The sequence below is a fragment of the Tamandua tetradactyla genome, chromosome 7 (genome assembly GCF_023851605.1).
Source record: "Tamandua tetradactyla isolate mTamTet1 chromosome 7, mTamTet1.pri, whole genome shotgun sequence".
NCBI lineage: Eukaryota > Metazoa > Chordata > Mammalia > Pilosa > Myrmecophagidae > Tamandua > Tamandua tetradactyla.
The window spans coordinates 152953897-152979783 of NC_135333.1; positions in this window are offsets into that span (position 1 = coordinate 152953897).

Genomic DNA, 25887 nt, shown 5'->3' on the forward strand with positions numbered 1-25887 from the left:
AAGTTTTGCAGGCTTCACACTGAGAATACCCGCACTAATATAGTTAAGTATTATTATTGTCGTTGTCAATATTAGGCTCTATTTATTTAAAGAGTTCATACTTTTTCAACTGATTTTTCCTTATCAGTGTTAGAAATATGTTTTCTTATATTTATTTCTTTGATTGCTCTTGACATAAACTTGTGGTTTCCCATACATTAGAATTGATTTTTTTATATTCTTGGCTTCTTGGGTACATAAAAAATAGTAATCACAAGAAACATGCATGTAATTTGCATTGTTAGACATATTGAATCAGACAGTTTAAGGCAGAGAATTACAGAGACAAAAGAGAAAGAGCTTTATTGATTCAGCTACAGCTGATAGCAGACAAGTTTTCAAATCCTGCTCAGTTTTACTGGCTTTTTCAATTTGAACATATTTCTTTAAATTTCCATTGCTTCAAGTGTGGGATGGCAAAAACAGTAATGCTGCTTAGACTATAGATTTTAAATGAAGAAATACATGGAAAGCACCTGTGATGTTTACAAGCATGATATAATACATGTAAAGCACAGTGTCTTGAACATAAATCAAATGTAGTAACTGTACATACGTTACCTCATTTAATCTTCACAGAAGCCTGCAGAGTATGAATGCATTTATTCTAATTTTGTACACATTACACATCCTATTGAGCCTCATTTGGTATTTAGGGTCCAGTTTTATCGAAGATCTGGAGGACTGGCCTCTCCCAGGCATCCATTCATCTGCTCTTGGTTTCCATAGGTGGAGGCCTGTAAAGACAAGTATGCGCCATGAGAAGCAACATGGAAGCTGTGTTATTGCAATAATGTAAGTTCATAAGATGCCTGAAGGGCAAGGAACATAAGAATTCTGAACATTTCAGACATTCCCACAGCCTCCAAATAAATATCACTGGAGAAGACGTTCTGAAAGGAGACAGATGTTCAGTGTGTGGGCATTGGCAATTATCTAGAAAATGATTGCTCAGAAAATGCAGTTTATACATACCTATGGGTTGAATTGCATCCCCCCAAATCAAGTCCTAATTCTGGTTCCATACATGTGGAAATCTTTGAAAATATGACTAGTTAAGATGAGGGCAAAGTGGATTAGGTTTGACCCAATCTAATACATCTGGTGACTTTATAAGGAGAGGAAATTTGGACACAGACCCAAGTCAGACCAGGGAAGAAACCCACGTGAGGATGGAGGAGCCAGAGATTGCAATGACGCATCAAACAAGCCAAGGTATGCCAAGGACAGCTGGTAAACACTAGAAGCTAGAAGAGGCAGGGAAGGATCGTCCCCCACAAGTTTCAGTTGGAGCATGGCACCGACCATACCTGGATTTCAGACTTCTAGACTCCAAAACTGTGAGACAATACATTTCTGTGGTTTTTAAGCCATATGGTGTATGAAACTTTCTTATGACAGCCTAGGAAATTAAGATACACCAATCAAAAACCCCTCAGAGCAGAAAAATGATTTGCCTAGGTTATACAGCTAAGTATAGATTAGGTTTTCAAAGTCAGGTCTTTCCCCGTCAAAAGGCTGTGTTTCTGAAAAATAAAATTAGTCATGAGCACACCTTGCTTCATTATTCAAATACATGTTTGTTTGGGTATTTTCCTGTAACAAACTTTTACAACCAATTTCTGGCCTTTTCTCAATGGTTTTACCTTTAGGTAATGCTTAAATAAAATAAAAACCAATAATAATTTTCATGCCCAAGAAATTTTCTCAGAGATGGCTTCATCATCTCAATCCTTTATACATATAATTATCCTCATCCTCTAAGCTTTATGAAGTCAAAATTTTGTTCCCATTGCTGCAGTGATACTTGAAGATCTATCATCCTAGACTTTTTGGATTTTCCCTCCTTTCTCTGATAAAGAAACTAAAAAGAACAAACTCGTGTAATATCAATAAAGATGGAATTTGGGGGTGATTTCCATCAAAGAAATATTGGGTACACATTATCCAAACAAACTCAAAGTGGAAGCAGCAGATTTTGATGATAGAGATGGGATTCCGTGAAATTTAGACGTTCAAAGGAATAGAGTATCATTTAAAAGCAGTTATGGATTTTTATATCCTATCCTAGGTGACAGCATTAATTTTATAATTAAACTAATGGTTTACAATTATTTGGAATTAAGCTTAATTTATTTATTTTACTTTTTTAAAACAAATCTAGAGCTTTGAAAAGGAGATAAACTATCTTTCTTAATTCAGTAAATTATCATCATTTATTCCTTTTTCCTTAAATTTGCTAATCCCATTGCTGAGGTATCTCAAAGTAATTATTTCTCTAGATATTTGTCCTTGACAGTAGTATTGATTTTGCATAGCTTTGAAATATTTGCAGTTATGTGAGTCAACTGATCAAATTATATAGGGTCCTGAATGTGAGAAATTTTGTTTTGTATGTTCCATTTAAAATTGAAAATATTCAGAAAGGGTAAAGAGGTTTTAAGCCAACAACCTTTATCATAATGTGCCTTGTACTGAATTCCAAAAAGAACTTGCTTTTGAAAGGCAGAGAATGACTGTCATTGAAACACAGAATTCATCAAGTTATAATGTCAACTTAGTAATGAAAATGCTTTTCTAAAGTCTTGTCAATTGACAGGCTGTCATCACATATAAAAAACTGACAAGTCATTGATGAATGAGATTGTTTTTAATATTGTTCAAAGCAGCTAAAACTTCCAAAAAAGCAATTGGAGCATTGCTCATCAGTTAAATATACCATCTCTTGACTTTATAATTATTTTAAAGAAAAAATATTTAATTGAACCTATAGACTTCTCAGTAGATACAGAAAAATATGAATTATTAAATTTTTAAAGAGTTTAAGCATTAATAATTGCGTAACTGAATGCATATCAAACGCTTTGAAAATATGCAGTATGATAATAAGGGAAAGGGAACATAAAATGTAGTTTACTTTAAAAATAGATTGGGCGGGCCATGGTGGCTCAGCAGGTAAGAGTGCTTGCCTGCCATGCCAAGGACCCGGGTTCGATTTCCGGTGCCTGCCCATGTAAAAAAAAAAAAAAAAAAAAGATTGCCTATTATTTATAAAACATTTCTAGAAACTACTAAATGTAAAGACCCCAAAACATTGTTGAGTATTTTGAGATTCAATAATTTATCTAGTTGATATGATAGAGAGCATGATGAAAGAAATTCAAGAGTATAAACAATAAAATTGAGCATAACCAATATAATATTAGTACATGTATCTTTTTCCAGATCTATAAGAACAATTCATATTACTAATAGTTTTCATAGTAGTGCTCTGTAAACTTAAATCTACATTTCCAAATAGAAGAGTCTAAAGTATGTAGAAAGCTTTGTGAATATACTGCTGTTAAAATGCTACTGAATGAAAAGAATATTTTCACAAGATCTGATCTATTCTATTAAATTTTAGTGGAGCTGGCATCTTTTGACTACAAATAATTTGTATAAGCCCTATAAAAGATCCCTAATTCTGTTGGCTTCATAAATCATTATTAAGAAATAGTCACATTAAAACATCTAACGGGTTGTTAAAGCATAGAAGTTTAATATTTTTAAGTTTCCTACCATTCCATTAAGAAATCAGAGGGATCAAAGCTTATCATTTTGACATTTTTTGATAAAGTCCTTTCTCTGCTCTTGAAAAAATTTCACAGAGAAGCTAGCTTTTCTAACTATATCAAAATCAGCAAAATCTAAATGTTCTAAATGCAGTTATTTTCTAGAACAGGGTGTGAAAAACTGTGACCTTTGATCCAAATCTTGCCTGTCACCTGTAGATGACACGTGAGAATTATATAAAATTCAAATTGTAGGGTCTTTAATAAAGACTTACTGGAACTCAGCGGTGCTCATTTTTTATATATTGACTATGACCATCGTCATCCCACAGTGCAGAGTTGAGTAGTTGCAGCAGATACTGTACTACACTTAAGTCTAAAATATTTGCTATCCAGCCTTTCCAGAAAACACTTCCTGAGTTCTGCTTTAGAAAAACTACATATTTATCTTCCTGGGCTTCTCTTCACCATTATCTTGAAAATTTCCTTCACCTCACTGATTCTAGTTCACCTTATTTGTGGAGCGCTTGTCTCCTTTCTTTGTTTACCCCTTGCAATGGTGGGACATATCCTCAGTAGCCTTCTAAGAATGGCTCTATAGTGCAGCACCTTTAGAGGCCAGTGTGGTGGCTCCACAGACGAAGTATAAGGTAGTTCTATGATCCTGCCCCCCCCCCCATTATTAGATATGTAATTGGAAGAACTGAAAACAGGAACATGTATGGACATTTGCACACTGGTGTTTATGGTGGCGTTAGTCATGATCTGTAATGGATGGAGGTGGCCTAAGAGTACATGGACAGATGAATGGAAGGCTGAACTGTGGTGTACACATACAATGGAACACTGAGTGGCTGCAAAAAGGAATGAAGTTGTGAGGCATGCAAATAGGGTGCATGAACGTTAAGGACAGTATGCTGAGTGAAATGAGCCAGAAATGAAAGGGCAAGATATGGTAAGGCCTCCCTAATACGGACTAACCTCTAATGAGCAAGCTCTGAGAATGAATTCAAGAGCATAGGGTGTCAGGGAATAGGATGTGGACAGAGATTAGGCAATCGACAATTAAAGAGGTTCAATAAAGTTTATTGTAAAGTTTCCCTGACTGTAAGCACTTAACAGCAGCCACATCTATTCCTGAGTTTTAAATGTCTAAATTCTGGGATGCTGAGCTCTTTGTATAAAACCTGACAGTTCCCTGGAACATAAGGTAAGTATGTGACACCTGAGACTCAGAGTCTGCAGCTCTCTGTTAAAGGGAGCTGAAAAAGAGTTAAAGAAGCTGAAAAAGAGAGCAGACTTCAATTAGAGATATGAATAAAACAGATTTGGTTAGGTCTAAGTAAATCAGAATACAGAGTTAAAGATGTTACTGCCTGTATTTTAAAACCTCAACTTCAGTGTGAGATGAAAGGAGGAGATGCTTATTTGATATGAAGTTTATATTTTCTGTAGCACACCATCTAATTTAACCTACATGGTCAGTGTATTTAAACAACATAATTACACAGAACCTAGAATAGGGAATGAGATCTTGTTATTCTGTTCAGGTTAATGTAATAGGCTGCTACATCCCAGAGTATTTTGGACATAAAATAAAAAAAGTACTTGCAAGGTCTCCTTGAAGGACAGGGAAAAAATGTGGACATTTCAATCTTCCGTTCCCTACCTGGGGAATTGCTGATATTGTCTCAAGCATTAGGAATTCCCAATTTAATAAGCCAAGTCCTTGATATCAGGGCTTGCTCTTGTGAAACTTATTCCTGCAAATGAGAAGCTAAACCTATTTATAATTATGCCTGCGTCACCCCCAGAAAACCTCTTTTATTGCTCAGATGTTAAGTCAATTCTGCACATAAACTGACTACCTTCCCCGCTGCATGGGGCAGGATTCCCAGGGGTGTAATTCTCCCTGCAACGTTGGACATGACTCCCAGGGATGAGCCTGGCCCTGGCAACGTGGGACTGAGAAAGCCTTCATGACCAAAAGGGGGATACAAAATGAAACAAAATCAAGTTCTAGTGGCTAAGAGATCTCAAATAGAGTCGAGATGGCATTCTGGAAATTATATAGATATTCTTTTTTAGTTTCTAGTGTAGAATAGAATAGCTAGAAGGAAATACCTGAAACTGTATCCAGTGGCTCTGATTCTTGAGGATGAGTGTGTAACTCTATAGCTTTTATGGTGTGACTGTGTAATTGTGGAAACCTTGTGATTGATATTCCCTTTATCCAGTGTATGGGCAGAGGAGTAATAAAATGAAGACAAAACTAACTAACTAACTAAGTAACTAAGTAACTAACTAACTAAATAAATAAATAATGGGATGTTATGGGTGTTCTTTTTTATTTTTATTGTTACTTTTTTCTTGGAGCAATGAAAATGTACTAAAATTGTTTGTGGTGATGAATGCACAACTATATGATGATACTGTGAGCTATTGATTATGTACATTGGATGAATTGCATAGTGTGAACGTATCTCAATAAAATTTAATTCAGAAAAGAATGGATCTACAGACAAATTGTTGATAACATGTGTGTTTAAAATGTGTATTTCAGGCTTTACACTTGGTAAAACATAAATCTACTAGGAAAGAGTTTTCTGTCTAAGTTCTGGAGACATAGCGCTATTGTCTCCTAGCTTCCACTTTTGCAAATTACTGAAATTTTTCTGATATTTGACACTGCTGATTGTCTTTTATATTTCCCCCTATATGAAGGATTTTATGATTCTTATCTTTGCACAAATTGATCTAACTTTTCATGATAAATACATTTGCACAGACCTTGTGTTTGTGGTTATTCATATGTGTGTGTCTGCATGTACACCCACCACACTGAACACTCAGCGATTCTTTTCAATTTGGAGATTTTTAGCTTTTCATTGTGGGAATTTTTTTATAACTTTGATAATTTCCTCCTCTCTATATGTTTGATCTCTTATTAAATAATTATAATTACTTCTATATTAAATCTGTTAAAGGATGCTTTATATTTCTTATCTTTTTTTCTATTTCTAAAGTCAGGTTTATCGTGATATAATTTACATTCAGTAATAATCATCCATTTTAAAGGTGCACAGTTCTTTGAATTTTGACAACATATATTGTGAAACCACCGCTACAATAAAAATGCAGAAAAGTTCCATCACCTCAAAAAGTTCCCCCATGCCCCTTTTAATCAATTGGCTCTTCCAACACCAAGGCCCATGACCACTTGTGGATTTCTATCCCCATAATTTTGCCTCCTCCAGGAAGTCATACAAATAGAATTTACAGTGTGTAGCATTTTGTTCTAGTTTCCTTCACTTAGAATGATACTTTGCAGTTCATACATACTGTTACATTTCAGTATTTCATATATATGTCTTTGCTGACTACTATTTCCTTGTGCAGATATACCATAATGTTGCATTCATTTGCCAGTTGATGTAAATTTGGATTATTTCATTTGAAGCAATTATGAATAAGGCTGCTATAAACATTCTTAAAGCAGGCTTGTGTGGACATCTGCTTTCATTTCTCTTGTGTAAATATCTAGGCATAGAATTGCTGGTTATGTGGTAAGTTCATATTTAACCTTATAAGAAACTGCAAAGTGATTGTCTAATGTTACCACATATTTGTATTTGAACAACAAGGGTCCACTTGCTCCACATTCTTGTCAGTGTTTATTATTTTTCAATACTTTTTTTTTTTTTTAAGTGTGTGGTCTGGGAATCAAACCTGGGTCTCCCGCATGGAAGGCAAGCATTCTACCACTGAACCACCGTGCACCCTATTTTTCAATTCATTTTTAACTTTATTTCATTTCAGTTTTAGTTTTAGCTTTAGCTATTCTGGTGGATCTGTAGAAGTAGTACATGGCGGGGTTTTTTGTTTGTTTTTGTTTTTGTATGCTGTATGGCAGGCATCACATTTCATTCTTTTTCCATGTCAGTATCTCGTTATTGCAGCACCATTTACACCATGGTTTTAAGTTGCATTTCCCTGATTTGTGATTTTGAGCATCCTTCCATTCCCTCCATGTGCTTATTTGCCTTCCTTATAGACTCTTTCATGAATTGTCTATTCAAAGGTTGTCCTCTTTTATAATTGAGTTCTCAGTTTGGTTATTGACATTAGAGGGCTCTTTGTATATTCTGGAAATAAAACCTTTATCGATATTTCTCTTAACCTATAGCTTGTATTTACATTTCCTAACAGCGTCTTTAAAGAGCAGAATTGCTTAAATTTGATGATCTCTTACTGAAACTGCCAAAGTGATTTCTTGCCGGATGTACATAGAAGTCAATTCAGGGACACCAGGTATTCAAGAAAAGAAAAAAGTTTATTAGCAAAAGTGAGCCAGCAAAGACAAAAGGGACGTCCTCAGATTGTCTCCCTGAGCTGGAGAGGTTAGGGACTTTTATTAGATTAGACAAAAGCAGGGGAGAGAAGGATATTAGAGGTGTTGGCATGTAGTGATTGTTTAATGTTGCAGTCAGGTTCAGTTGTCAACTTGGTCAGGTAATGATGCCCTGTTGTTCTGTTTCTGGGCCCTTAAATCATCAGCATGTGAAATTCACCTATGACTGATTACACCTGCAGTTGGCTAAGGGGAGTGTCTTCCATAATGAGTGACGTTTAATTTAATTATCTGGAGCCTTAAAAGAGAGAGGTCAGAAGTGAGCTCAGCTGCCCAGCATACCTCATCTCAGCTGGAGCTCACTTTGGAGATGTTTGGAGATGTGGAAAGCCATTGAAATAACAGAAGCCTCACAGCTGAGAGAGCAGATGCAGGTGCTTGGAAAATAGTTCCTTCAGAGAACAGAGACACAGATATTTGGAGATGCTTGAAGCCCAGCAGACATCACCATGAGATGGTTAAGCAAGCCAGAACCTTGAGAGTGCCAACGGAAGTCAAGAGATGAAGGCCAGCCCTGGAGAAGCAAAGTGAGGAACCCCCACAGGAACAGAAGTTGAAAACAATGGAGTCCAGGAGCAAGGGACCAGTAGATGCCAACTACGTGACTTCCCAGGTGACACTGGTGTTCCAGACCCATTGGCCTTTCTTAAGTGAAGATAACCTCTTGTTGGTGCCTTAATTTGGACACTTTCACTTCCTTAAAACTATAAACTTGTAACTCATTGAATTCCCTTTTCAAAAGCGGTTCCATTTTTGTTATATTGCATTCTGGCAGCTTGCGTAGTAAAACAGATAGTAAACATTCAGATTAGGGATTGCAAGTTGGTTATTACTGCTGATCTGTCCTCTATTTTGATGAGTTTGTGACATTGCTGGAACTTGCAATGGCCAGACCACTCCCTTCCCTTTTAGGCCCAGCATTTCTTTTTCCTGTTATTCCTGATTACTTCATTCTGCTTGCAGGGTATTTTTATGTTTTGGTGTTATTTTAATTTCTGGCTTCTTCTTTCAGTACACGCTTCATTAATTTTACCCAGTCCTGTGGGGAAAAAAGAAAACAGGAAATTTTCCTGGGGTTAGGCAAGTTTCTCATTAATCTTAAAAGAGAGAAGTGAAATCTTAACAAATTAGTAAGGCAAGGACCCTTCTAGTGAATTAATACATGGCAGTTTCACTATTCCTATACATAAAATATAAGATTAAAATGATATATAAGTATTTAATTTTATGGTTTGTGTCTTTTTACCTCCAAAGTTGCAATGACGGTTTCCAGTGTTTGTTTTAGTTTTAGGTTTTTCATATAGGTCTGTGATCTACTTAACAATAATTGTTGCTGTTTATCATGAAGAAGCTTTTGATTTAATTGATTTTTGTTATTGCTTTTCTTTTTGCAGTTTCATTGATTTCTGCCCCTAACGTTATTATTTTCTTCATTTTCATTTTGGGTTATCCGTTCTTTTTTTCTAGTTTAAAGTCAAAGTTTAGATTATTGATTTGAAACTTGTCTTGTTTCTGACATAAATATTTAGAGCAATAAATTTCTCTCTTTATTTGTATCCCAACTGTTTCAAAACGTTCTGTTTTTATTTTTACTAGATTCAAAATATTAAAAAAAAAAAAGGGTGGGCCACAGTGGCTCAGCAGGCAAAGTTCTTGCCTGCCATGCTGGAGACCTGGGTTCAATTCCTGGTGCCTGCCCTGCAAAAAAAAAAAAAAAGATTAAATTTCCTTTGGACTTCACTTTTGATCTGTGAGTTATTTAAGAATATGTTCTTAAATTTTTAGAGATGTTCCAGAGATCTTCCCATTACTGATTTATAGTTTAATTCAGTGGTGATCAGAGAAAATAATTTATGTGATACCAATTTTTTTTTTTGAAAGGTTTATTTTATGGCACAGAGTATGGCCTATTGGGAATATTCCAGGCACCTTGAACTGAATGTGCATTGTGATTTTCTTGGGTAGAGTGTTTTATAAATGTCAATGTGAAGTTGATGATGCTGTTCCCATCTTGTATATCCTTATTGATGGTCTACCTGTTCTAGTGATTCTCAGAGGCATGGTGAAGTTTCCAGCTATCACTATAGATTTTTTCTGTTTCTCTTTCCAGTCTGCATCATTAATTTGAAGCCCTATTTTATATGCATGCGCATTTAAGATTGCTACACCTTCTTGGTGAGTTGAAGCCATTACGATAATGTAGTCTCTATGCTGGGGAAGCCGTGGACATGTTGTTTTGACCACTGTGGTTTTATAATAGATTTAAAGTCAGGGAGTGTTAATTCTCCTACTTGATTCTTCTTTTTTAGGATGGCTTTAGCTATTCAAGGCTCTCTTTCCTTTCCAGACAAATTTGGTAGTTAGCTTTTCCAAATCTTCAAAGTAGGTTGTTGGAATTTTGATTTGGACTGTACTGAATCTGTAGATCAATTTGGGGAGAATTGGCATCTTAACTATATTTAGCCTTCCTATCCATGAGCAGGGAATGTCCTTTCACCTCTTTAGATCTCCTTTTATTTCTTTTAGCAATATTACATAGTTTTATGTGTACAAGTCCTGTATGTCCCTAGTTAAGTTCATCCCTAAGTATTTGATTCTTTTAGTTGCTATTTTGAATGGAATTTTTTCCTTAAATGATTCCTCAGCTGAGGTCGTTGCTTATCTATAGAAATGTTACTGATTTTTGCACATCAATTTTGCATCCCATCACCTTGATGAATTTGTTTATTAGCTCAAGTAACTTTGCTGTAGATTTCTCCAGATCTTCCAGTATAGTATCATATCATCTGAAAATAATGAAAGTTTTCCTTCTTCCTTTCCAATTTGGGTGCCTTTTATTTCTTTGTCCTGCCCAATTGCTCTAGCTAGAACTTCTAGCACAATGTTGAATATAGTGGTGACAGTGTGCATTCTTGTCTTGTACCTGATCTTAGGGGGAAGGTTTTCAGTCTCTCTCTATTAAGTATGATGTTGGCTATTGGTTTTTCATATATACCCTTTATCATATTGAGGTACTTAACTTTGACTCCTATTTTTTGGAGTGTTTTTATCAGAAAATGGTGCTGAATTTTGTTGAATGCTTTTTTAGCATCAATCGAGATGATCATGTGATTTTTCCCTTTTGATTTGTTAATGTGCTATATTACATTAATTGATTTTCTTATGTTGAGCCATCCTTGCATTCCTGGTATAAACCCCACTTGGTCATGGTGTATAATTCTTTTAATGTGCTGTTGGATTCAATTTGCCAATATTTTATTGAAAAATTTTGCATCTATGTCCATTATGGAGATTGGCCTATAATTTTCCTTTCTTATAGCATCTTTACCAGGTTTTGGTATTAAAATGATATTAGCTTCATAAAATGAGTTAGGTGGAGTTCCTTTTGGAAAAGTTTGAGCAGGATTGGTGTTAATTCTTTCTGGAATGTTTGATACAATTTCCTGTGAAGCCATCTGGCCCTGGACTCTTCTTTGTAGGAAGATTTTTGATGACTGATTGAATCTGTTTACTTGTGATTGGTTTGTTGAGATATTCTGTTTCCTAGTGTAGCTTGTTTGTGTACCTCCAGGAATTTGTCCATTTCGTCTAAGTTCTCTAGTTTGTTGGCATATGGTTGTTCATAGTATCCTTTTATGATTTCTTTTATTTCTTCAAGGTCTGTGGTAATGCACCCCTTCTCATTTCTGATTTTGTTTATTTGTATCCTCTCTTTGTCTATATAAGTCTTGGCAGTGGTCCATCAATTTTATTGATTTTTCTCAAAGTACCAACTTTTGGTTTTATTGATTCTTTCTATTGTTCTTTTGTTCTCCCACTCATTTATCTCTGCTTTAATCTTTATTTCTCTTCTCCTGCTGGCTTTGGGATTAGTTTGCTGTTCTTTCTCAAGTCCCTCCAGGTTTGCTGTTAAGTTCTTGATTTTTACTCTTTCTTGCTTTTTAATATAAGCACTTAAGGCAATAAATTTCCCTCACAGCACAGCCTTTGCCACATCCCAAAAGTTCTGATAGGTTATGTTCTCATTTTCATTTGTCTCCAGACAGTGACTGATTTCTCTAGCAATTTCTTCTTTGACCCACTAATTGTTTAAGAGTGTGTTATTTAATCTCCATATATTTGTGAATGTTCTTGGTCTTTGGTGGTTATTGAGATCCAATTTCATCCCATTGTGATCAGAGAAAGTGCTTTGAATAATTTCAATATTTTTTAATTTATAAAGACCTATTTTGTGCCTCAGCATTGATCTATCCTGGAGAATGTTCCATGAGCACCAGAGAACAATGTACAACCTTGTGCTTTGGTTATGTCTGTTAGGTCTAATTCCTTTATCAAGTTATTTAACTTCTCTATCTCCTTGTTGATCTTTTTTCTGATTGTTCTATCTATAGAGGAGAGTGGTGTATTGCCTACTATTATTGTTGAAACATCTGTCACTTCCTTCAGTTTTGCCAATGTCTGTCTCACGTACTTTGGAACTCCTTGACTGGTAGCATAAACATTTATGATTGTAATAACTTCTCCGCAATTGACCCTTTAATTAGTATATAGTGTCTTTCTTTGTCTCTTATGATATCTTTACATTTAAAGTCTATTTTGTCTGAATTAGTATAACTATTCCTGCTTTCTCTGGGTTACAACCTGCATGGAAAATATTTTTCCATCCTTTCACTTTCAATCTATTTTGTATCTTTGTGTCTAAAATGAGTCTCTTATAAAATGCATATAGCTGGATTATGTTTCTTAATCCATTCTGCCAATCTGTATCTTCTAATTGGTAAGTTTAGTCCGTTAACATTCAAAGTTATTACTGAAAAGGTGTTTCTTGATTCCACCATCTTATCTTTTTAATTTCATTTGTCAGATCTGTATATTCTTTCCCCTCTTTCTCTTTGTATTATTTAAATTACCCTTGGTGGTACTTTTCAATTCTGTGCCCTCCTTCAGGCCTCCCTCTCCTGTCTTTTTTTTTTTTTTTTCAGGCAGCAAGAACTCCTTTAGTATTTCTTGTAGGGCTTGTGTCTTCTTGTCAAATTCTTTCAGGACTTCTTTATCTGTGAAAACTTTACTCTCTCCCACAATTTGAAGGACAATTTGGCTGGGTACAGAATTCTTAGCTAGAAGTCTTTCTCTTTCAGGATCTTGAATATATCAAACCACTGCTTTCTCCCCTCCAGGGTGCTAGGTGAGTGGTCTGAACTCTCTCTTATTTGATTTCCCTTGTATGTAATTGATTGTTTTTCTCTTGCTGCTTTCATGATTTTCTGCTTCTCTTCAATATTTGACAGACTGATTAGTATGTGCCTTGGAGAAGGCCTATTTGTGTTTATTCTGTTTGGAGTTCTTTGGGCTTCTTTAACTTGCATATTTATGTCCTTTATGAAGGTTGGGAAGCTTTCCCCCATTATATCCTCAACTACACTTCCTAGCCCTTTACTCCTCTCTTCTTCTGGGACACCAATGATTCTTATATTTGTGTGCTTTGTTTTGTCCATCATTTCCTTGAGTTCCCATTCAATTTTTTTCACCTATTTTGTCATTTGCCATTTTGAGTCTTTGAAGTCAGTTATCCTGTCCTCTATATCACTTATTCTTTCTTCTGTCTCTTCAAATCTGGTGTTGTGTGGTATGTTTTTTATCCAGTCAACAGAGTCTTTAATCTCTGTGATTTCTGCTATTTTTCTATTTATTCTTTCAAATTCTTCTTTGTGCTCTTCTACTGTCTTCTTGATCTCTTTATGTCATTTGCTATCCCACTTATTTTATTAAATAGAGTTGTATGAACATCTTTGATTAGTTGTTCCAACATCTGCATCTCCTCTGGTGTTTTAATTTTGTTACTAGGCAGGGCTATATCTGCCTGCATTGTGATATGCTTAGTGATCTCCTGCTGTCTTCGTAGCATGTAAATATTTTGATTGACTTACTTTGGAAGTTGATTTCTTTCAGTAGTCTATGGCCTTTGTGTTTGTAGGATGGTTGTACAGCAGGAGATAGGGCATGGGATGGAACACTCAGTAAAGTGATTTGTTTCAGGGCAGGTATAGGTGTAGGTTGGGGATGTTACAGAGATGCTTGTGAATGTGGGCATCCAGCAGCCCGGGAGGATGTAGCTGTGCGGGTGCACTGGTCTGGGGGGCGTAACCCTGGTGTGTGCTAGTCTAAGGCACGGGGCCCTTTATGCACATACATAGAGCTGTGGTAGCAGGTCGGCATTACGCCTTTATGGATTAGGGGCAGATGTGACCCAGCTGCACAGGTCAGCACTTTGTCAGAGATGGGAAATGATGCTGAGGAGTGTGTACATGTGCGGTTCTAGGGCTGCTGTAAAGTGTGTTTCCCAGAGCTGAATGATGTGATTGGGGGCCCATGTGCATGCATGGGCCTGGGAGTGCCATAAACAGATGCTCTGATCTTGGGGGGAGTGGGGGTGAGGCTGTGCAACACTACGGGCAGAGTAGGGGTAGCCTAGGTATGGAGGTCAGTGCCTGCAACCTTTATGCCCTGGCAACAGCCTGCAGGGAATGGGGCAGGGGACATAGTAGTTGGGAGGGATGCAGAAGGGGTGGGTTGGGCTGTGGGGCAGGTACATGCACTGGGGGCTAGTGGGGTGGGGGTGACTGGAGCACAGGGAATGGGAGTGGATGATGGGGTTCAGGTGTATGGGGTGTAGGGTGAGTCGCCAGTCACGGGAGCTACGCTGCTGAGGGTAGTGCACCCAAGGAACGCGGCCTAGTTTACTTCCTAGTCCCATGTTCCCCTCCGTGCACTCCCATGGGCTCCATGGCTCTGTGCCTCCATGCCCGGCTCCAGCTTTCTGCCTCTCAGTTCCTCAGCCTCTGGAACCAGGGCTGACCCAGGTGGTGCAGAAGGGTTGCCCAGGTCAGCTGCACTCCTGAATTGCTTCCTCAGTAGTCCTCCCATCCCTTCTCTAAGTTTTCCATGGGGCAGGACTAATCTTGTACTACTCTAATTGGCCATTTTCCTGGAAGTCATAATACATAATTTTCATAACTGCAATAAAATTGTTATATATGCCCTAGTAACACTTTTGCTCTTTTATACAAATAACTGCATTTATAGACTATTAAATCACAACAATTTACAGCAAAGCACTATGTGGGTGCATGGTTATTAAAAATTATATATGGTCACCAAATATCTGGAGAAATTGAATCTATAAAGTTTTGGAGCATCACTTGATCTTGATGAACAAATGTGAAGATGAATAATATATTGACATTTATAAATTTAGAGAGAGACAGTGTCACATGGTAAGAATTCCTGAACAGTTGTTCACAAGGTGATCTGAAATTGTCTACACACAGCAGTAAATAGCCTTGGCTCATATACTGGGAAAGTTACTCACTTTTAAATTGTTTTCCAATCTTATGATTATGTCAGGGGTCAAACTTCAATTCACTACTATCAATGTCTTTAATGCTTGCAGGCCTCAGATTTTAGTTTCCCTTTTTAGAGATAACAGAAAAGTGGTAAAGACTGAATTTAATTTCTATGGTCAAATAGAATTGAATCTGATCTACCTAACTTCAAAGATAAAATTCATTACCTTGCTGTGTTTACATTGTATTTATGTTCATTACTACTTCCTACTATGATTCAAATTCTTTTTCAGGTAATCAATGAAAATTCTCTTACTACAAATCTTTATTAAGTAAAATCATTAGCCAATTGAGAGAAAAGATATTAAGTGCATAATAGAACAGGTTAATCTATGTCTGAGCTCCATCAGGTGCATGGCTCTCTCTTTCCATATTCTTCTTTTTATATCAATGGACTGACCCCCCTTATCTCTGAGTCCCACGTTTCCACATCAGCTGGCTTCTGGCTACTTTTGACCAATGGTAGATACTGGTGGGAAAATGAGGGTCTAAAGGATGGGGCACAACTGGGTATTTCTTTCCATTTTCTTTGCCTCTGATGGTATCTCCAGCACTGAGTTTGCTTCTTTCCTAGCTCTCAAAGATCAGGTCTTCCATTTTCCAGGTTTCAGCAGGTCATGTTCACTCATGCTGTCCCTTGGATCTGGTAACATGACCTCTCTCTTCGACTTTGCACTTAGGGTAGCATTGTCTTTCTACTGTGCTTGGGGAGTCACAGATACACATAGAGTCCATCTCCCAACCCTACCTCCTTTTCTATTGTATACAGATATTTTAGCATGTTTCCATTCCACAGCCTAGGCGTGAAGTCAAATCTAATGGAACAGCATAACAATACCTTAAATCCCAAACCCAAACTAGTAGTCCCACCCGCTTACAGGGCAGAAACTCTCAGTGGCAGGGGGCTTCCCCCTGAAGCTGTATAAAGACTCACCTCTCCACAATGCAGGGTGTCCTCTTCCTGTATGAGAAGCAGATACACAGAGCTGACATCCATTGCCTCTGACCTGAGCAGTTGGCCTCCCCAGGGAGCTGGCCTTGATGGGATCTCGTCCCCTGCATTTTTGGACCAAGGAATGATTTGCTGAAAGTTTCTGTTGTGCCTGAGCCCATGTTCCCATGACACATTGTATAGCAACGCATTCTACATACTGCTGCTAATCTCTGGGTGGTCTGATTTCCCACTTTACCTGCTCAGGTCTTTTCTTATATAGAAAAACAATTCCAAGATTTATATTTCTTCTATTTTTAATGCTTTTGCATTTTATTTTCCTGATACAACAAATGGCTAGAAGTATGCTGATGGCTGCCCTTTGTGAAACTCTAACATAGTTGCTGAAAACAGTAATAATGGGATACACTTCTGGTTCTGCCAGCACTACTTTCTATCTACAAGGATATTAGGAAACATGTTTAAGTTTCTCATTCTTTTGTAAAGTAGGGATAATGATAACTATCTCTCAAGGTAAGTATAAAGTTCAAAGAAGTATAAAGTATTTGTACAGCATCTTCCACAGTTAAATCCTACCATCTTTGGTAATTGTTCTTATCTTTGTTACATCATTATTGTTACCGTTATTCAGGCCTTTCAAAAGAATGTGATTTAGGAACGTCCTTGGAAGATTCTGTCCCAGTAGGAGTCTTCTTTTATCCCCTCAATTTTATAATAGAAATAAAAAATACAATTTTTTTTTTTTTTTACATATTCCAAGTGAATAGCGACTAAACCTCATAGAGTATTTACTATGGGCCAGCTGCTGTTACAACTGCTTTGTGTTTTGGTTCACTCAGTCATCACCATGATTCTATGAGGATTGTACTATTATTATCACAGCAACTTTTGAGTAACTCTGCCAAAGTTACATAGGAAGTGACTGTTTTATTTCGTTGACTGCTAAAACAAATACTATGCAATAGGATGGCTTAAGCAATGGAAAATTATTGGCTCACTGTTTTGAGATTAGGTGAAGTCCAAAGTCAAGGTGTCGTAAAGTGATGCTTTCTCCCAAAAGATGTGGTATTTTGGGGCTGGCTGCCGGCAATCCTTGGTGCTTGGCTGTTTTGTCACAGGGACAATGCACATGGAGCCTCTCCTGGTTTCTTTCTCAGTTTCTGTTGAGTTCCAGTTTCTGGCTGCTCCCTGTGACTTTCTCTTTCTCTGTGACCTTCCCTATAAGTCCTCCGGTGATTGGACTAAGACCCGTCTTAATTCAGCTGGGTCACACCTTAAGTGAAGCAACCTCATCAAAAGGTCCTGTTTACAGGCAGGCCACGGTGGCTCAGCAGGCAGGAATGCTTGCCTGCGATGCCAGAGGACCTGGGTTCGGCTCCCGGTGCCTGCCCATGTAAAAAAAATTTAAAAAAAAGTCAATTACAAAAAATAACTTTAAAAAAAGAAAAAAAAAGGTCCTGTTTACAATGGGTCACAACCACAGGGAAGATTAAGAACATGTTATTCGGGAAACCACCACAGTGGCAGGGAATGGTTTTGAACCCAGGAAGTCTAAGTCCGGGGTCTGTGCAGTAAATATTCTAATATATTACCAGGCACAATTTTGAGGGGAAAGAGGCAAAAATGGAGACATTGATTAAAACTCCTGAACCATTGAAAACTTATTTCAACAAGATGGTTTGACTGTATTTAGAGAAAGTATCTTTGGTACAGCTTTTCTAAGATTGAGCCCCAGAAAAAAGGCTCATAAAGCCTCTTTTTTAAAACAAGAACAATGAACACTCATATAGATTTCTTTCTTTGGAACCAGGTATTCCCATAGTAACAAGTTTATTTTAAGGTGAAGTAGATGAGACATAATAATCCAGTTCTCTGGAGAATTTATTTCATTTGGATATGGATATGACCAACTCTTTTTCTGTACCCTGCTGTGTTCATAGGACAGTCACTATCCTAGGGATTGAGCAAATCATTCATCCTCTAAATGGCATTACAGTGTGTTTTCTATTCTGTTATAGGATTTTAAAATGCAAAGTTCTATGAAAGATCAATTTTTGTCTATTTAAGGGCATTAACATGGCATGTTAATATTGAATAATGTCTCAGTAAGATTGAAACGTGAAAATATGATTCACCATTTTTCCAAAATCACTTTCCTTTTCACCAAAAATACTAACCCAAATAAAATAAGTGTTTTACATCACTGAGCCCCAAATTCCATGTAGTGATTTTACTGCCACATATCATTAGCAAATGCCATTTTCAAGAGGAAATCTATTTAAATTAATGTCAAATTTAATTAGGTTGTTCTATAATCTCTAACAAATTTATAAAGAACATCATGTATCCTGAATTTTTCTTCTAAATATTAAATAGAATATTGTAAAATTCTTCTCATCTTAAAGCTGAAGTGTAAGGTTTCTTTATAATCTATCAAGAAATGAATTCTATCTAAATGAAAACATCCTCTTTCCATGCTAAGCTTATTACAATCTAAGAAAATTCACTCTCCAGGAAAAATGTAAAGGAGTTTAAGATTCAATTAAAGAAAAATTTCTATATTATCATGTATGGACACATCCTGAATCAGGGACCCTCTTATAGGTGAAAGCATTTCAGAAGCTTAGTTACTATTTCAAACTCCTAGGTAATTTTAAATTCATTCTAGTGAAGGATGAGGGTATAGGAAAAAGCTCCCTTTTTGCTTTTATGACCTCAAGTAACAGGTTAAGATATTTTAAAGGAATAATTGTAGGTTACTCAAGAAAGCTTCACAAAAGTATTGATTAAAGTATGTTTGAGAAGCTGAGTAAATGAATATTGCTTATTAAGCTAAAGAAGGGAGTAGAAAACCAGGACTGTCATAAATGGAAATCCTCCTATAGATGACTCATAGACTGATCACATCTATTAATTAATAAAATCAATGCTGTTTTATTAATTCTAACAAAACTCCAAGATATGGTTTAGTTATCTTTCTTATAGATAAAAGAAACCTGGAAAGATTGAATCAATTGTCTAGGGTCAAAGGGGATAATGAATAGACTTGAACCTAGGTCTGTCTGACTTCAAGGCTTATCTTCTTTCTACCATGATAGTTTATCAGATTATGGCTTTATTTCAATGCACAATTATAAATGGAAGACTTAAATTTGAGCAGTTTTATGAGCTATACTGTCATATTTTTAAACATAAATTGATTATTATATTGAATCAGTCAAATAAAACTGTCAAAAGATTTGAGTAAGTGTCTAGGAGAGGTGTGGGCACATATTCCCAACTGGAAAGCAACTGATTGAAAGGCAAAGTCAAAATAAAATTAGAGGAAATCCAGACAAGCAGGAAGCTGAGAGCAAGGAAACCCAGAGGACAAGGGAGAGGCTGGCAGATGCCGCCACGTGGAGTCTAGGATTTCTGGAAGAAAGTATTGCCTTGATACCTTGAGTTAGATATTTTCATGGCCTCAAAATTGTAGGCTTGTACACTACTAAATTCCCATTGTTATAAGCCAGTATCTGCTCACAGTAGGATCTGTTTTCAGCAGCCTAGCAAACTTGAACAGACATCATAATCACCAGCATCACCACCCTCACCATCACCAACATCTCACCACCATCATGTCTGTCATACATTAGGGGTACCAGGCTCCCATCCTTCATTCCCCCAAGCACATGGTACCAGATGGGTCCCAAGGTTGTTCTCAAGGCAAGGACAAAAATACTTTGAGTAATAAGTACATCTTTGTTCCTACTGCAAGGATAAATTTATGAATGAACTCCAAATAATCATTAGAGGATCTATTTTTAAGACTTATATTAATAGCTGGGAAGAAAGTATTTGGTTGGCCTCTAAGCCAAGCAGCTCTGCCCTGATTGGTAAAATGTCATTCTCATCACTTTGTTGTTTAGCCAAACCGGGAAGATGGTTCTACTGGTTGACTATGTGGCAGCCTCATTTCCCTGTCCTCTCTCTCTAGGTGGTATGGACAGGTGGGGTGTGTTTGTAGAGAAGGGGTAGCCAGAGTTTATACAGAGCTTCCATTCTGCCACAGCCTCGGCGGCTAAGCCTCCTGGTATATTCTATTCCAGGTCAAACACCAGGGCCTTACCCAGAACTTTTGCTCCCAAGACTTATAAATGAAATACTCCTACAATTGGGGCAATTGCATGGCAAAATATAAGAGTGGGAGCTTGTTCCCGGATCCAGGTAAAGACCCGGATGCCAGTGGCACTGTGCTGCCGCACCCAGGATGGAGACAGTGACAGCCCTGCCCGTGGTTCCTCGGCTTCCAGGCGACTCATGTCCAGGTCAGCTCGGCCAAAGCATTCGAAAAACCTGAACAGTGTCACATCTTTTGACTCAGAAATCTTACTCCTAGGAATTAATCTCAAAGAAATCATGAATGCTCAAAAAAAAAAAAAAAAAAGTAACTGTAAGCTGTAAGGATGTTTATCAAAGTTATATAAACATAGTGAAAAATCGAGAACAAGCTAAAAGCTTGTCTCACATGCCAGTGGGGGTGGGTCAAGGATGGTATATCAAGTGCGACAGATCTGCCTGTGGCTCCAGACCCAGGAAAGGGGCGCCCTGTTAATGATGGTGGCTGCAATGTATTAAGTGGGGGAAAAAAAGACGTTATCAGCTGCAACAATCCCATTCTTGCAAAAAAGCTAATGAATGCTTAGTAAAAAGCCTGGAAGGATACACCAACCCTTACCTTCACCCATGGTCTTTAGAAAGAACTGACAGGCTTTTACAGAAATTTCTTGATTGCCTAGAAGTCAGCCCGCGGCCCCGCCCTGCTGATGGAGAGACCCCTGGGCCTGGACAGGGGGTGGGCAAAACCTCGAGGTGGTAGCTGCTGAGCCACACAGAGAGCCTGGCAGAGCAGAAGCAGCTGCCACGGTGGCTCTTCCTTTCTGCACAGCCTTCCCCAAATTCTTTTATGACAGCTCTCTTCTCCTAGGCCCTCTGTTTATCCGGAGCACCCTGTTTTGCACACAGAATGGGGTCTCCCTGTTCTGGTCTGCCCATCTCTTGCCCTGCGGGAGAAGTGGGCCAGCGGGGTCCAGGACCCAGTGTCCTGCCGATACTTAGCCCTGGGTGACCTTGGCTCCTGCTTCCCTGAGCCTCACTGCCCTTGCCTGTTTTGCGTATCTTTTACAGTTTATTTCAATTTAACAAAATTGAAACATTTTTTATTCTTTAAATGAGTAAGAGAAGAATGATAAAGGAGAAATAAACTGGTGGTAAGGATGGAGCTTCATCTTTACTTTCTAGTAATCAATATATAATAAACTTTGAGTACATTATTATAAATGTTTTTTCTGCAGGGTAAAGACAGCTTTAGCTTATGAGGACTATTATAATAGACCAGAGAAATTATAGGCAGATGAAATAGAACTGAGGAATGAAAATCCTTTAAAAACATGTCTTGCTTACTAGGTTGGAAATAATGAATGTGTTAATTATTTTTCTTTTTTAATAACCCAGTACTATTTCTACATAAATTTTTGTCTTGAAAGCCAATATATATATATAAACAAAGCAAAAACCTCTCAGTATCCTGGTAGACAAAGGAAAAAAGGATATGTTTGTTTTCTCTCAAAGGACATTTGGAAATTTGAACATCATTCTTCAAAAATGGAACCAGAAGTCAGAAGCACTTTTGAAACTAAAAAAGATCAACTTCACTCAAATCCAGTGAAAGTTACAGAAGCCAAGTTGACTCTTTTCCCTTTCGTTTTAGTTCCTTGATATGGGGTTATCTTTCACAGTAATGGCATTTTTGTTTTATTTTTCTTAGGGAAAAATAGACTTAACAGAGGACACATAACAGATTATATGGCATTCAATATAAAGATATTTTTAAATGAAAACAGACTATATTCAGTGAGAGAAATAATCTTTTTGAATGGGTAAGGATTTTTTTGAAATATATTTCAAATATACATTTGAAGATATTTTAACTGATTTTGCTTTTATTAGATTGTTTCACTTTTTCCAATCTCATTTCTACATTTTGTCACTGATCCAGTTTTCATTTCCTCACTTAGCATTCATGTACCTGGGTAAACATTTCCCCTTAAACATTTAAGTGGTAATAACTGTGGATGTTAGACATAGATGAAAAACTTTTTATTAAAGAGCTCAGACTAATTAAAAAATTTCTAAATAGACATTTTTCATTATCCCTGAAAAACTCCTTCAGAAGTATATTTGTAAAGGTTAAATTAGTTCAATTCAGTGGAATCAGCAATTTGCAAGTTTTAAATTTAATTCTGCTTTTGCTACAATCTAGTTTTATATTTGAGTCTTAGTTTTTTAATGAAAATTAGAAAAGAAAGTAAAGATAGCCCAATACAATCTTGACAATGGTGTCAAAATAGTCAGTTAGAACAAATGTTTCTCTTAATTATTTCCCTTTTTATGAAACTTTTTTTTTTTTCGCATGGGCGGGCACCAGGAATTGAACCTGGGTCTCTGGCGTGGCAGGTGAGAACTCTGCCTGCTGAGCCACTGTGGCCTGCCCTTTATGCACTTCTTGAAAGTTTGTTTTTAAATGCCTAAGTGATTTAGGATAATGTCCCCCTAAAAATATTTTTGAAACACTGTAAATAAAATTAGATCTTTTGCTAACCATACCCTATCACAGTCCATCTCTGCCTCTTCCTGACAATAACCACTGAAACATTTCCATATACATATATTATGAAATGTACCTATACATTTGTATGCATTATCTGAACACATAAATATATAAAGAACTTTTGAAAAGATTTCACATAAGTGATATCATTCAGTAATTTCTTGTTAACATTTTTACTTTTCTCAGTGATAATTTTGGAGTGCTTACTGTTTAAATACACAGAGATTTGTCTGAATTTCATAGTATGGATTTCTTGGTTGCTAGCAATTCAAATTGTTTTTAAGACTACTTTTTTTCTAATTTTTGCTTTTATTTAAAATGAGTTAATATAAAAACCTAACAACGGAGAGTCTGGTATATAGTTAACACTATTAGTTTTACTGTTAATATTGCTATTTTATAAAAAATATTCTTTGTGCACATGTATGAAACATTTATTTTGAGTACTTACCAAAATATCTAAAATCATAAGAGATGGAGCAAGTGGAACTCTCATATCATGCTGGGAGGGAAAGTAAAATGATGCAACCACTTTGGAAAGCAGTTTAGTAATTTTATAAAAAGTTCATAGGCCAGTATTTAGCCCATTCATTTCACTCTAGGAATTTACTCAAGAAAAGGAAAATGTGTTAATACAGATTTGTATGAGAACCTTCATAGCAGGTTTATTTGTAATAACCAAACACTGGAAACAACCAAATATCCATCTGTAGTTAAGAGAATAAAAAAACTATGTACTAACTGTACTGTGGACTATTACTGAGCAACAAAAATGAACAGTTGATATTTGCTACAATGTGGATGAATCTTAGAATCACTATATTGAAAGAAGCCAGGCGAAAGAGTGCATACTATTTGATTATGTAAATATGAAAATCAAAATCACATTTTTCTTTTGTGTCAGAAAGTTGATCAAACATTGCCAGGTGATGAGGCGGAGAGAGAGATGGTGTAAGAAGAGCAAGAAGAAATTTTTGTGGGTGATGGAAATATTCACTATCTCAATTGTGGTGATACCTTCAGGGCATGTATGTGTTTGAAAATTCATCAATTTACAATATTATAAAAATAAATTTGAGACCTGGATTTGATTCTCAGCCCATGCTGAGACTTCCCAACCAACCAACTGTTTAAATACACAGAGATTTGTCTGAATTTTATAGTATGGATTTCTTGGTTGCTAGCAATTCAAATTGTTTTTAAGACTACTTTTTTTCTAATTTTTGCTTTTATTTAAAATGAGTTAATATAAAAACCCAACCAACCAACAGAAACAAACACAAATTCAACAAATGGTTCTGCAATAATGGTATACTTGTATGGAAAAATAATGAAATGCGATCCCTCCCATACAGCATACAAAATAAATAAAAATAAATTTGAAAACTAATCAAACTGATACTTTTTTCCAATATTGAATAAAAAAGAAATAGAAAACCTAAGTAGATGAATAACACTGAAGAAGTGAACACTAATTAAAAATCTTTTTCAGTTTTCTAGGTGACTCAAAGCAAAATACCAAAAAATCGTTTGGCCCAAACAATGTGAATTTATTTACTTGCATTTAGAGGCCAGGAAAATATCCAGATCAAGTCATCATCAAGGGTATGCACTCTTCCCAAAGACCAGCAGCCAGCAATCCTTGACTCCTCTGTCCCATAGTAAGGCAGAAGGCAGTGTCTGCCTATCTCTCTCTTCTCTTCTCACCCTCATTGCCCTCAACTTCTTGCTTTAATGGACCTCCATCTCTCTCTTTCTTTGTCTGATTTTATTCTCTTATAAAGGATTCCAGGAATAGTATTAAGACCCTTCCTGAATGAAGTGGGACAAACTTTAAATGAAGTATCCTCATCAAAAGGTCCCCACAGGAATGGATTAAATTTAAGAACATGTTTTTATGGGGTACATCAGCTTCAGACTACCATACCTTCTCTTAAGAAAAGTACCAAATGTAACAGTTTTCTATTACTGTCATAAAAATATTATCACAACTGTAGCAGCTTACACAATGCAAATTTCCTATCTTATAGTTCTGTATATCGGAAGCACACCATGGGGCTGACATGCTGAAATCAAGATATCAGCAGAACTACATGCATTTGTAAAGACTCTAGGGAAAGATCCATTTCCTTGCTTCTCAGTGTTGTTGGATGAATTTCCTTGATTATGGTTGTATGACTGAGGTCTATATTTTCTTGCTACCTACAAACAGAGTGCTATTCCAAGCTTCTAGAGGCCGCTCATAGTGGTTAACTCAAGGCCCCCTTCCACAATCTTCAAAGTCAGAATTCAGAACAAGTCATTTGTAGTTACAACTCTCTGACCCACTCTTCTGCCTTCCTCTTCCATTTTAAAGACTGATGTGAAACATTTCAACCAAGTGGATGATCCAAGAGAATGTCTCCATCTCAAAGTCTTCATACGTAATCATATATGCAGAGCCCCTTTGTCATGTAAAGTTGGACATTCCTACTTTCAGGAAGCAGGAAATGGGCATAATGTGCAGACACTAATCTGGCTATACATAGGCCCAGACAGTTTTATAGAAGTCCTTACGAAACTTTCAGGTAATACAACATTCAAAAAAAAAAAAACAATACATGAAACCACCCAATTATTCACACATCTTAAGAAACCAAAATAAATATAGTATTAAAATCAGGGAAGAACAGGGCATGCAAAAAGGTGTTAAGCAACTTTTCACCTACTCTTATATTAATACTAACAAATGAGATTCAGAAACAGGGGAATAATAAACCTTAATCATTTTGAATTTATCCCAGGTCTACAAAGATAGTTCAATTTTAGAACATCTATAATGATATTCATTAATTCATCTATCCTATTACTATCTCAAAGGAGAAAATGTATGCCTATAT